The sequence below is a fragment of the Jatropha curcas genome, chromosome 8 (genome assembly GCF_041381405.1).
Source record: "Jatropha curcas cultivar XTBG-Jc1 chromosome 8, XTBG_Jcur_1.0, whole genome shotgun sequence".
NCBI lineage: Eukaryota > Viridiplantae > Streptophyta > Magnoliopsida > Malpighiales > Euphorbiaceae > Jatropha > Jatropha curcas.
Genome location: NC_143158.1, coordinates 26,799,590 through 26,814,347, shown reverse-complemented (window position 1 = coordinate 26,814,347; position 14,758 = coordinate 26,799,590). Strand labels below are relative to the sequence as shown.

Here is a 14,758-nt window from a genome sequence, read left to right as displayed (position 1 = left end):
TAGACCTTTTCTACGAATTCTAGCGGCTTCCAGAACCTTCCGCATAACATGTTGCTCAGTTCATCTATAGCTTTAAATTCAACTCTACAATTCTTAATTCTATTTAATTATTGCCCATCTGAAAATTGTTTAAGAAAAAATAAAACAATGGAGGGTGCAATTGGAAATTTTTAGAAGAAGTGGATTTTTTTTTTTTTTTTTTTTACTATAAAAGTCCACAAAGCAGACAAACTTCTGAAATTGGATTTATTTTATTTTATTTGATAAAAAGGATGTCTATTGATGCAAGAATAAGCACACATAAAAGCAGCCAAACGAACAAATAAGAGGTTAATTCAAGATCAGAATTATGTTCAAGTAGACCAATGGAAGAAAAGATAGGGAAGTGTGAAGGAAAACAATAAATTAATATTTAACAAGCTACTACTTATGCAAAGCGCTTCCAACATAAATGAGATCCAATTAAGTTTAATCCAATTTTAATTATCGGAAAAAGAAAGTACTATTTTTTTTATTTTTAATATTCAAAATTTTAATTATTGTATTATTTTAACATTTTTTAATTTTAAAAATTTAATGTTTATATATATATATATATATATATATATATATATATATATATATATATATATATATATATATATATATATATATATATTCATTATCTTTCTATATACATCTATATCTATATTAAAGGAAAGTTCTATAGTTATCATATTTACATGAAATGTTGAAATTAATTGCTTTATTCCTCAACGATATTAAAATTAAATTATGTATGATTATATTTTCAAACAGTCAATTTTGATTTTAAAATTATCGGTTCTAATTATAAGGATATTATTAAAAATTTTATTATTCTTTTTCATTTTCACGTTTACGTAGAAAGTAATTGAAACTTACTATTTTATTTTTATTTAATATGTTTCAAACTATGAAAAATTATCACCGATTGAATCTTAATATAAACAAAATTAAAATAACAACATTTAATTTTTCACTTATATATTAGTCAATTACCTTTATTATAGAACAAATAATTATAATTTAATTAATTCCAATAATTTTAATGAAATATTATTACAAGAATATATTTAACTAAATTTTCTTGATAGATAAAATTTATAAGACGGAAGGGATGGATTTATTTGTATAAACTTTCATATATTGCGGCCCGGTTATGGATATCTTATCGAACAAGGCATTCTAGAATGTCTTACTAAAGTTATCAAAATTTTCTTTCTATGTTCATATATCGCAACGCGCGTATTGATATCTTAGCCGCCGCCCACTTCAATTATCAACATTTCTTTCTATGTTCATATGTTTCCAGTCGCAGCCCTATATATAATTCTCCTTTATGTACTTCTGTTTTAGATTACCCTTTTCTTGCCTTTTACATGCTGTAACTGGGTCTCATTCTCTACCATCTTAAGCTCTGTTATCCTTTCCCTGCCGAAAAGAAAAGCGAAAAACAATAGAACTGGCGTTCATGGTGCCGCTGCTGTCTAGGGTAACGATACTAGAAAATAATACAAACGGTAGAATAAAGATCCAAGAATCGCACCCTTATCAACCTGAATGTATAGAACTGAACCCTTTTGGTTCCAAGGAGATTAAAGCCACCTTGTACTTCCGCCGAGGCATCGAGTCTGGAAGGCCAATGGTCTTTAAATTGTTCATTGACGGAGTCTTAACGGAAAGGCACTTGGCACCTCAACACTTTATCCAGTATCTTAAAATCTCCTTCTCCGTTGATAATAACAGTGGTCAGCTTATCGTGAAAGGGATCCGCCCAACCACCTTTACTTGCCACCTCCGCCGCCTACGGTTTTCATTTTCTTTGCTCTTCTTTATATATATTTTTTTCTCATCTTTCATCCATAGATTGAAACTTTCCTACCCTGCAAATATATACTTACAGGATCCATGCAATTTCTTTTAATTAATTAAGCTTCATATTGTTGGTTAACAGCGGACTGGGCTTTCTCATGGGCAGAGGTCGCCAAACAGGGGAAGAAGAGCTCATCCATTGAAATTTTAAAAGTTTTAAAAGGTACGTCTTTACCTTGTCAAGGAAAATACTTGTCCAAAATCAAACCAATTTTTCAACCTTATTCAGGGTTTAGGGCTTAGGCCGTATGATTCAGTGTTTAGGGTTTGGGTTAAGAAGAAATGAAATTAAGGATTTTTTAAAATATTTTAATTTTATTTTATTTTTTATATAAATGTATGATTATAAATACCCTCTTTAGTAAAAATTCTTAATTAGTTTGATCTATAAATAGAGAAATAAATCGGATCTAAATAAATTTTTCCTATTAGTGGTTGACTATGAGCGGAAATACATGGGTATTATTGGGCCTTTAATGGAAAGTGTTGACTAATTGTTGTAGATCGCTTCTTGCAAGTTGGTGGGCTTGTTAAAAGCCTTTTGAATCTTATACTAATTCAAATTATAAACCTTGCTTGCACTTGGAAATTTTTTTTTCCTTCCTAATTTAATTGATTGAGATATTTAAAATTAGAATTATATATCATATCTTGACACTTGGTTTTTTTCATTGAACAGACTACACAAGGAATTGAAGGCAATCATTTTGCTTATGATTCATTGGCCAAAGAAGCAATTAGAAGATCACAAGATGCTGTTGCTTGGTTACTTTGAGTTTAGCTAGTCTGCAGGCAGAGCGGAGCTCTTCGGCTTGTTTAATTAGGATTTGAAATTGGACCTGCTTATGTTGTTGGTGTTCTTTGTCTCTCAAAAGTGGGTCTAAGAATTTCTTCCTCTTTTTGTTTTCTCAGTTTGCTGTAGTTTTGATAGTCGAAACGGTTGTTTGAAGGTTCCATTTGTTTTTTTTTTTTTTTTCTTTGTTTCGTAATTTTCCTTGTTTTCAAGGATTTTTTGTACTCCTTATATTATAACTTGATGAATGGAATTACATTTTTATTGTGTCATAACAAATTATTTTATACGTGGAAAATAATATTTTTATAAATTGACAATTTTTGTTGTAAGTAATAATCCTAAGCACAATATAGTATACAGAGGCAATAAAAAATAACCATTTTCATAAATTAATAATTTTTACGTTAAGTAGACATCACAGATAATAACTTATTATTATCAAAATTGCATAATTGCATTTCTTTTTTTTAAATAAAATTTAAAAATCTTGCAATTGTCATCTTAATCTTAAAACAGAACAAAACATGAATACAATTTTCTTCTTTCATATTCAACTTAGTAAATAAAAAATCAATACATTTTTTTTTTTGAAGGATAAAAATCAACACATTTAGTTGAACAATTTCAAAAATATTGTTTAATAAAAATGTGGGAAAAGCCAAAAGACAAAATAAAACGACAAATAAAATAAATAAATTTGTGAATTTCATTCAATAAATAATTGAGAAAAATAAAATTTTTGAATAAATATAGTTACAATTTTTATTTGCAATGTAATCAAATGCTGAATATAGAGTGATATAATAATTGAGAAAAAAAATATTTACTGTACATTTTATAAATTATTAAATTAAACATGAGTTGAACCGGTTGCTCATATCAAAGTCAGACCAATTTATAGTTCCGACATAAAAAGAAGTTCTAATTATTCCTTGAATAATTACAATAAAGTTTTTGAATGAGTTTTTATTACATCTGTAAGTGCGAGCTCCTAATTTTTTATTAAAAATTTTTGGTGAGACTCCATTGTAGTAAATAGAATGTATTATGATCAAAATAATAAAGTCTTCATTTGAACAATGTTCCAATTTGTTAGATGATACAAAGAGGATAATGAAGAATGAATAACTCACCACTAAAAGTTTCCTTCACTTGCAATGGATTGAACAGCAGGCACCCAAAATCACAGCAGGCTAGAACCCATGAATTTGGATTCGATATTTTAACAACATGAGATTCTTAACACTTCCCTCAACTCTTTATAGGTTTGATATTTGAAGAATGTCCGGTCTCATTATAGCAGCTTGGTTTGTATATATAAGCTCTGAAAAATGGAAAACAATTGAAGGTCAAGTTAAAAAATGCTGGTTTAATTGCAAATTATTTAATATAAACGTCTATTTATTAGTTTTCAGACTTGGTTTCCATTAATTATTTCATGGTAACTAACTTGTTCTTGGATTATGTGAATATTTAATTATATTCTAAAAATCTCACCTAACATAATGAATATAGTATTGTGACTTTGAACTTTTCAAAGTCCTCTCTGAAAAAAAAAAAAAAGTATGTATGAACAATTTGATATTCTGTATGAACCTTTGTTAGCCATTTAAGACAAAAAGGGAACATATATATATATATATATATATATAAGAAGGTGTTGAACATATGTCACATTCCAATTTTCGCAAAATTTGAAGCGTGAATGCTTCTAGCAAGTGTTATTAAACCCAACCCGGCTAAAGAACTAGGTGGATGAGTCATTGGTTTATCCGGTGGATCAATAGTTTAATTAGTGAGTTATAAAAATATTAATAATATATACTTATTATATAATTATAATTTAAAATAACTATAATATAATTAAAAATATAAAACATTGGTGGGATCAATTGAGTCTCTGTAGATCAATCAGTTTAACCACACGTCAACCAATTCAATTCGGTAATCTACCTTAAATGGGTCAAAAACAAAATCAAACCGATTTTAAGACCAGTTCTCCAGGTTGACTCGCTATGGGTTGATCCGAGTTTAATGACTATGCTTCTAATTACCTTATCAAGTTTATATCCTTGATAATGTTTTCTAATTGATTTGAATATAATGAATTAACCGAATGAATGTTTCAATACGCGCAATATAACAGTCAGCCTAGTTTTAAATATGTAAACAAAGCAAGAAATGGAAAATGCGACTACAATTACTTGAAGATAGACCTTCTAGCTAGCAGCATGTTACGTGTGATCCTAACCATACACTAAATCAAATTAAAAATAATTTTTTACTCAAAGGAATTTAATTTTTACCATTCATTGAAAAAAAAAATTCTTTAAAAAATATTTATTCAGTTGGCTTTGTGTATGGATAGTCTCATATATCAGTGTAGGTAAGTCTTATTAAATTTATAGATATCACGAAGCAAGACTGTACAATTTCAAACTAAAATATTTTTATTGCCCAAGATAGTTTAGTCTAATAGTTGAAACTCACTGCATCTCACCTTAATGATCGCAAGATCGTTGGAAATGAATTAGTCTTTTATCAAATTGTTAGACAAAGATGAGAGGATACCCTTGATATAATTTCAAAAAAATATATATATTATTATTTATTTATAAAATCATAAGGATGTCTTTGGTATATTTGTGTATTATTATATTTTTTTTTCATTAATCTATGATTTTATTTTGTTTATTCATTATTTATATATAGGCTAATTAACATGATATGACACATTTTTTCATATTTTGATAATTTTTTATAATTTTGTGGTAAAAATAACTCAAATTCCAAATTCTCATTACTCACTTCTACAAAACATAATCCGATCTCATCTTTCAATATTTGAAACCTACACATAATGTTGTAAAAAAAAAAAAAAAAGGCTTTGTTGTCAATAGAATAATAATAATATAACAATGTGGATAGCTTACAAGTGTTCGACAGTTGGTAACTAATATATAAATCAAACTAATTGATAAACTTAACCATGCATGCCTATAAAAGCGAGCATTTTCTTGATATATAGTAAATTATATGTATTCAAGAATCTTTTCTCTCTCACTCACACCTGCATGTGGAGCTACCTGTCACCATGGCAAATACAGAGAAAAGAAAGGAGGAAGTAAGAACCAGAATAAAGAGTCAAGAAGATCATCTTCAGAATCTTCAAACGAATGCTTTCCAATTAGCTAATTTTTATTTTGTATTTCAAGGTGTTATTTTAACAACAATTTGCAATGGAAATTCTTCTCTCAAATGCTCAGATCGTTGGTTCATTTTCACTCTTTCTCTCTTAGCAGCAACTCTCAATCTTATTGCCCTAAGCAAGATTGCACATAAGTACAAGAAAATCGTAGCCCAGCATGACAAAACCTGGTGCGAGTACAATGATATTGAAATTTCAAGGGAAAGGGTGCAGCAAACCCAAAACTTTTGGATTGACCCTTATAAAGAAGTTATACGGAACATTTTGCTCGCAGCTTGCATGCTTCTCTTCATTGGCTTCGCCATTGTTACGCTTTATGGTTGCTGGCATATTATTTGCAGAGATAGTAAATGCCACGAATTGCCAGAAGTGAATCATAAATGTGTTAAGCTTTGTAATGGTGATAACTGCATAAGGATCTGTGGGCAATAGTAGCTGAAATTAATTGGCCTGTGATGCAATAGAGAATTTGAGTCGAACCACTTTGGAATTTTTTTTTTCTTCTTTTTTTCAATATATACAAGTAATTAAATTAGTTTTATATATATATACTGAATTTTATGATTTCACAACTTTATGAAAAAGTGCTCGTTTTTTTTTTTTTCCTCAGATATTCAGGGTCTTGTTATTTACTTCATTAGGCTACTATAAATGTCAAATGTAGTAATAGTGTAACAAATAGTTCTAATAATTTTGCGTATAATATCAATTAGAACAGTTCACTTATGTAGGAAACTTATAATTTGGGATGAAAAATTGAAATTTTGAGATTTTTAAAAATCATTTTCTTTATTCTTAAATTTTTTTTATTTTAATAATTTAATTTTAATTAAATAACGAGCTTTATAACACCTAATGCATGGAATTTTATATATATGTTTGTGTGTGTGCTTATACATGTGTGTGTTAATATCTTATATCATATCATCAAATCCTATTATTTTCTCCAATATTAGACAATATGTATAGATCATCTAATTATGCATTAAACAATTTTTTTTTTTTTTCATACATGATTCATTTTTCCACCTCCAGAATTCACGTAGAGTTTCAAACATTTCTTTTCTTGTGACATGCATGGTTTCCTCTTTTTCTTCTTCTTATTATTCTTTAAATATCAGAGAAGACTTTGAAATGTAAAAGTTGCAGTATGATATTATTAATGTCGTTAGTTAGGATTATATATTATTTTGAAGAGCAGTTAAAATTTATATTTTAGCTAAGAATGATATTTTTCAATGCTAAATGTATAATTCAAGCAGGAAAAAACAATGAAATTCAATGGGAAACCAAGAATATTGAACATTGACCTTACAGTAATTAAATAATTAATTTCTAATTAATTCAAAAACCTTCATCTGTCAAGTCGTTTTTAATTAATTTTTCAATATATTGTTTGTTTAATATCACGCGGTCTCCAAACTATATATATACACAATGAGTTTCGGTTCCTTTGGATCCCTAGAAGTTATTAGTTCATTTGTTTCTCTTGCTCTTTTTTATATCATTTCTTCTTTTCCTCATCATTTATTTTCTTCCTCGTTATATCTTTTTTTTTTTTTTTTTTTTTTTTTTTTTTTTTTTGGAATTATCGTTATCTCTTTTATATGTAGGTTTCATTTGGCCATCAAATTTTATTTGTTTATTTCTAACGTCGTACATAAATTTACTCGTCCAATATTAGAAATCCAAATCCAATCTCAAAACTTAACTATGACGCCGGAAGTGAATTTAAGATTGGAAAAACTGACCAACAACCATAAAGAATTGTGCTATACCATAGAAATACAAGAGAAAAGAATAGAGGAAACTGAAAAAAAGGCCATTTGGTATGTCGTTTCTTACATTTCCTTTTGTGCCATCATTTTCCATTCTTTATTTCAACCCTCAAATTCGAATGGCTTGTGTAATTTTTGGTGGATCCCATTTTGCTTAGTGTTGCTAATTGCCATTCTTTTTGGCCTCGCATTTATAAGTAACATCACAAAATGGTCGAGAATGAAATATTACTACGAGTTGAACTTGCTAGATAAAGAAACTTTGTTCTACAAAATGTTCTTAATTAAACATCACAAATTTCAAATCGAAGATCGGAAGGAGCAGGAAGAGATGATGACGAAACCGGACATGTTTGAAGTACATCGAAGACAAGCTTACATTTGTTTCATGGTCTGTGTCTTGTTTGCCTTCACTGTTGTCATGTTGATTGCTTGTAGCTCCATTGCTTGCAGATGAAGTTAGAGTAATAAGAAGATTGGGATGAGATGGTATGGTATGGATAAATAAAAGTATAATAACTATGGCCAAAGATATTTTAGCTTTGGAAATAAAGGAAATTACTTGTTACAAAACCAATGAATAACTCTTATTTCACTTTTTCTTGTTTCTTCAGTGAATGGTTAGCAATTACTCATTTATCCAGTGGCTACTTATACATATTCTACCTTTGATTTTAAGGGGGTCATGTGCTTTTAATGGAAGACTAATTGATATTGATTTGTGTTAATGGAAGTTAATATTTTTCTTTAAAAACGAAAACAAAATATATGATTTTGACCGTTATTTTTGGAAAAAGATTAAGTAGTTTAAATTTTATCATAAAAAAAATTGATAGAACTAAGAAATCTCACTTCTTCCAAAATTGAGGTGGAATTTCTCCTCAAAAATAATAAAATTGAAGCCATATGATAAAATTTTTAAATTTTAATAACTTAGGTTGAAAATGGGAGAGTTTGATAAGTTTCAATGGTGTATGGGTAGCATGGAAAATAATATTTTCCATTGCCTCATCGTCTTTAATGTTGAGATGCAACCAGGTAATTTTTTTCTTTATTTCTCAAAGCTGTGAGGATGTATTGGATGGTCTTAAATTTTGAAGTTTTGAATTGTTAGAATCCAGATTTCCTTCTATCCATTATGATTATAAGGATTGGTGTTGTCGGCCATTTTTGGTTTCCTGTAGTAGGTTACCTTTCAAGAAAGTAACTTCTGTTGTTAAATCATCTTTGCCTTGGATTCCTCCGAATGGCAACTGTTTTAAATTTAATGTTGATGGAGCAGTAAAAGGAAAATCAGGGCCTACGGGCTTTGGCCGGGTTTTAAAAAACTTAAAGGGCAAAGTAAGTTGCATTTTCTTCCAAGCGGTAGGTACTATCGATTCAAATGAAACAGAATTCCTATAAAGCAGGAGCAACTCCATGATAAAATATTTGAGAAACCAACCGGAGAATCATTAATGCTACCGGAAAATTCCAGACATTAATATTGTCTTTTTTATTTTCCTATCAAATTCTTCCACTCCATGTGTCAAAAAAGAAAGGTAAAGAAGGCTTCCCATTCATGCAGAATATCTACCAAAATTTCTAACACCTAACAACATAAACATTAATAATTAAAAGATAGCTTAGATAAGACATCAATAACTAAGTTATACATCAAAACAAATTCACTTATTCATTTTTGTTTTCAATAATCTTAAAATAGGTCCTTTCACTCATAATTTAGTTTTGCAAATCACTTCAAAGGGAAGATATATGATTTATAGGCATATAAATGAAGTTTAATTAGACTGAGATGTTCAAGAAAGGTGTAGCAATCATTTCTCAAGTAATTAGTACGGTGGGAAACTACATACCAAACTAGATATTCCCCGAGCCAGGCACGGGTCTTGAGCTTAGAGCCTTGAAAAAAGACCACTTTACTTTGGGGTAGAAGCCTACCAAACGGCTTAGGGAAGAGCAAGTCAGCACTATAAGAACATTAATTCTCTACTTCTGAGCATTTCCCCTATCTTTATCATAAATCAACCAAGAAAGCAAGACAAAGATAGCTATTTGCGATAACTTAAGAGTTCATCAGATTGGGAAAAATTATCTGATTTATAATACGCCCAAAATCAATGAACAAACAAAGAATTGATACAAAACATAAAAAACAAAATTCCCTTTTATTTAAGCCGCTAAAAATTTTATAACCATATAATTAATACCCAGTAAGAGCATTCACTTGAAGAACACAGGGAAAAGAGAACAGATCGATCTGAATTATATAAAACAAATAAAGAAAACAGTAAAAGCATTAAAAAGCAAAAGAAATTTTAACAAAATCCAAACACATACCTGAAAATCTTTTATTTAAGTGTCCAAGAATACGCCACACATAACTGTTATAGACTGCCCATGTATGGTTGTGGCAACTGAAGTGGAGGAAGAGGCTTGTTCAGGAGAGGACGAAAGGAATGCTTCCCAATGACTATGCACTATGGTGGTGACATCTGAAATTAGGCCTAAATTTTTATTGGGCCTTGGGCTAGGGGTTCAATACGTTAAAAATATATTTCATAACGGCCATAAAGCCCAAATGTTCTTTATTTCACAGTTTTACTATATAAAATTGATAACTCCCCAATTTCTCTATAGCTGTTGCTCAGTTCATCTATAGCTTTAAATTCACCTCTACAATTCTTAATTCTATTTAATTATTGCCCATCTGAAAATTGTTTAAGAAAAAATAAAATAATAGAGGGTGCAATTGGAAATTTTTAGAAGAAGTGGATTTTTTTTTTTTTTTTTACTATAAAAGTCCATAAAGTAGACAAACTTCTGAAATTGGATTTATTTTATTTTTATTTGATAAAAAGGATGTCTGTTGATGCAAGAATAAGCACACATAAGAGGTTAATTCAAGAACAGAATTAATATTTAACAAGTTACTACTCATGCAAAGCCCTTCCAACATAAATGAGATCTAGTCAAATTTAATCCAACTTTAATTATCTGAGAAAGAGAGTACTATTTTTTTTTTTTTTATTTTCAATATTTAAAATTTTAATTATTGCATTATTTTGATATAATTTTTAATTTTAAAAATTAATGTTTATTATATATATATTCAATATCTTTCTATATACATCTATATCTATATTAAAGGAAAGTTCTATAGTTATCATATTTACATGAAATAATTAATACTACTTTTTTCCGTTGAAATTAATTGCTTTATTCCTCAACGATATTAAAATTACCTATGATTATATTTTTAAACCGCTGATTTTAATTTTAAAATTACCGTTTCTAATTATAAAAATATTATTAAAAGTCTCATTATTCTCCCTCATTTTCACATTTATATATAAAATAATTTAAGCTTACTATTTTATCTTTATTTAATATGCTTCAAACTATTAAAAATTAAACAAAATTAAAATATCAACATTGAATCTTTCACTTATATATTAGCCAATTACCTTTATTATAGAACAAATTAAGTAACAAGAACATATTTAACTAATTTTTCTTGATAGATAAAATTTATAAGACCGAAGGGATGGATTTATTCGTATAAACTTTCATATATTGCGACCCGGTTATGGATATCTTATCCAATAAAGCATTCTAGAATGTCTTACTCAAGTTATCAGAATTTTCTATGTTCATATATCGCAATGCGAGTATTGATATCTTAGCCGCCGCCCACTTCAATTATCAAGATTTTCTTTATCTATGTTCACATATTTCCAGTCGCAGCCCTATAAATAATTCTCCTTTATGTGTTTTAGATTACCGAAAAGAAAAGCGAAAAACAACAGAACTGGCCTTCATGGTGCCGCTGCTGTCTAGGGTAACGATACTAGAAAATAATACAAACGGTAGAATAAAGATCCAAGAATCGCACCCTTATCAACCTGAATGTATAGAACTGAAACCTTTTGGTTCCAAGGAGATTAAAGCCACCTTGTACTTCCGCCGAGGCATCGAGTCTGGAAGGCCTATGGTCTTTAAATTGTTCATCGACGGAGTCTTAACGGAAAGGCACTTGGCACCTCAACACTTTATCCAGTATCTCAAAATCTCCTTCTCCGTTGATAATAACAGTGGCCAGCTTATCGTGAAAGGGATCCGCCCAACCACCTTTACTTGCCACCTCCGCCGCCTACGGTTTTCATTTTCTTTGCTCTTCTTTATATATATATTTTTTCTCATCTTTCATCCATAGATTGAAACTTTCCTACCCTGCAAATATATATTTACAGGATCCATGCAATTTCTTTTAATTAATTAAGCTTCATGTTGTTGGTTAACAGCGGACTGCGCTTTCTCATGGGCAGAGGTCGCCAAACAGGGGAAGAAGAGCTCATCCATTGAAATTTTAGAAGTTTTAAAAGGTACGTCTTTACCTTGTCAAGGAAAATACTTGTCCAAAATCAAACCAATTTTTCAACTTTATTCAGGGTTTAGGGCTTAGGACGTATGATTTAGTGTTTAGGGCTTGGGTTGACAACAAATGAAATTAATGATTTTTTTAAAATATTTTAATTTTATTTTATTTTTTATATAAATATATGATTATAAATACTTTCATTTTTAGTGAGAATTTTTAATTGGTGTGATCTATAAACAGATATATAAATCCATCTAAATAAAAAATTTTCCTATTAGTCGTTGACTTTGAGTGGAAATACATGGGTATTATTGGGCCTTTAATGGAAAGTGTTGACTAATTGTTGTAGATCGGTTCTTGCAAGTTGGTGGGCTTGTTAAAAGCCTTTTGAATCTTATACTAATTCAAATTGCACTTGGAATTTTTTTTTCCTTCCCAATTTAATTGATTGAGATATTTAAAATTAGAATTATATATCATATCTTGACACTTACTTGGTTTTTTTCATTGAACAGACTACAAAAGGAATTGAAGGCAATCATTTTGCTTATGATTCAATGGCCAAAGAAGCAATTAGAAGATCACAAAATAAGATTAAATAATTTCGTTTATCTCCTCCAAAATAATTGTCTTAGCTCCGGCGTGCAGGGTATGCTTAGTGTTCAGTTTGGCTTGTTTAATTAGGATTTGAAGTTGGACCTGCTTATGTTATTGGTGTTCTTCGTCTCTAAAAAGTGGCTCTAAGAATTTCTTTCTGTTTTTGTTTTCTCAGTTCACTGTAGTTTTGATAGTCGGAACGGTTGTTTGAAGGTTCCTTTTGTTTTTTTTTTTTTTCCCTTTATTTCGTAATTTTCCTTGTTTTCAAGGATTATTTGTACTCCTTATATTATAACTTGATGAATGGAATTATATTTTTATTGTGTCATAACAAATTATTTTATTCGTGGAAAATAATATTTTTATAAAGTGAGAATTTTTTTTGTAAATAATAATCTTAAGCACAATATAGTATACAGAGGCAATAAAAAATAACCATTTTCATAAATTAATAATTTTTACGTTAAGTAGACATCACAGATAATAACTTATTATTATCAAAATTGCATAATTGCTTTTCTTTTTTTTTTAATAAAATTTAAAAATCTTGCAATTGTCATCTTAATCTTAAAAAAGAACAAAACATGAATACAATTTTCTTCTTTCATATTCAACTTAGTAAATAAAAAATCAATACTTTTTTTTTTTTGAAGGATAAAAATCAACACATTTAGTTAAACAATTTCAAAAATATTGTTTAATAAAAATGTGGGAAAAGCCAACAGACAAAATAAAATGACAAATAAAATAAATAAATTTGTGAATTTCATTCAATAAATAATTATTCCTAGTTACTCATATCAAAGTCAGATCAATTCATAGTTCCGACATAAAAAGAAATTTTAATTATTCCTTGAATAATTGCAATAAAGTTTGTGAATGGGTTTTTATTACATCTGTAAGTGCGAGCTCCTAATTTTTTACTAAAAATTTTGGTGAGACTCCATTGTAGTAAATAGAATGTATTATGATCAAAATAATAAAGTTTCATTTGAACAATGTTCCAATTTGTTAGATGATACAAAGAGGATAATGAAGAATGAATAACTCACCACTGAAAGTTTCCTTCACTTGCAATGGATTGAACAGCAGGCACCCAAAATCACAGCAGGTTAGAACCCATGACTTTGGATTCGATATTTTAACAATATCAGATTCTTAACACTTCTCTCAACTCTTTATAGATTTGGTATTTGAAGAATGTGGGATTCTTAACACAGACCACGAAACCAATGTAATATAAGTTTGTCTTTTTGATGTACCTTTAACCATGTCCGGTTTCATTATGGCAGCTTGGTTTGTATATATAAGCTCTGAAAAATGGAAAACAATTGAAGGTCAAGGTCAAGTTTAATCGCAAATAATTTAATATAAAAGTCTATTTATTAGTTTTCAGATTTGGTTTCCCATTAATTATATTTCATGGTAACTAACTTTTGCTTGGATTATGTGAACATTTAATTATATTCTAAAATTCTCAGCTAACATAATGAATATAGTTTTGAGACTTTGAACTTTTGAATGTCCTCTCTGAAAAAAAATAAAAAAAGTATGAATGAACAATTTGATATTCTGTATGAACCTTTGTTAGCCATTTAAGACTGAGGGAATATATATATAAAGAAGGTGTTGAACATATGTCACATTCTAATTTTCGTAAAATTTGAAGCGTCAATGCTTCTAACAAGTGTTATTGAACCCAACCCGGCTAAAGAAATAGTTGGATGAGTCATTGGTTTATCTGGTAGGTCAATGGTTCAATTAGTGAGTTATAAAAATATTAATAATATGTACTTATTACATAATTATAATTTAAAATATCTATAATATAATTAAAAATATAAAAAATCGGTGGGATCAATTGAGTCTATGTAGATCGATCGGTTCAACCACATGTCAACCAATTCAATTCAGTAATCTGCCTCAAATGGTTCAAAAGTAAAATCGGACTGATTTTAAGACCGGTTCTCCAGGTTGACTCCCTATTGGTGTATCTGAGTTTAATGACTATGCTTCTAATTACCTTGTCAAGTTTATATCCTTGATAATGTTTTCTAATTCATTTGAATATAATGAATTAACCGAATGAATGTTTCAATACGCGT

At 28.9% G+C, this 14,758-nt stretch overlaps 3 long non-coding RNA genes across 3 annotated transcripts; 2 read left to right on the top strand and 1 right to left on the bottom strand.

Moving 5' to 3' along the window:
• Window positions 1-1,283: 1,283 nt before the first annotated feature.
• Window positions 1,284-2,948, top strand: LOC105639260 (uncharacterized). Its single transcript, XR_001047112.4, has 3 exons — window positions 1,284-1,830; window positions 1,976-2,056; window positions 2,573-2,948. It is a non-coding gene; the product is annotated as an uncharacterized LOC105639260 (long non-coding RNA).
• Window positions 2,949-7,886: 4,938 nt separating this feature from the next.
• Window positions 7,887-10,141, bottom strand: LOC105639259 (uncharacterized). Its single transcript, XR_001047110.4, has 3 exons — window positions 10,016-10,141; window positions 9,532-9,623; window positions 7,887-8,121 (listed from the first exon to the last, which is right to left on the bottom strand). It is a non-coding gene; the product is annotated as an uncharacterized LOC105639259 (long non-coding RNA).
• Window positions 10,142-11,349: 1,208 nt separating this feature from the next.
• LOC110010082 (uncharacterized) lies at window positions 11,350-12,967 on the top strand. Its single transcript, XR_002285008.3, has 3 exons — window positions 11,350-11,833; window positions 11,980-12,060; window positions 12,572-12,967. It is a non-coding gene; the product is annotated as an uncharacterized LOC110010082 (long non-coding RNA).
• Window positions 12,968-14,758: the final 1,791 nt, after the last annotated feature.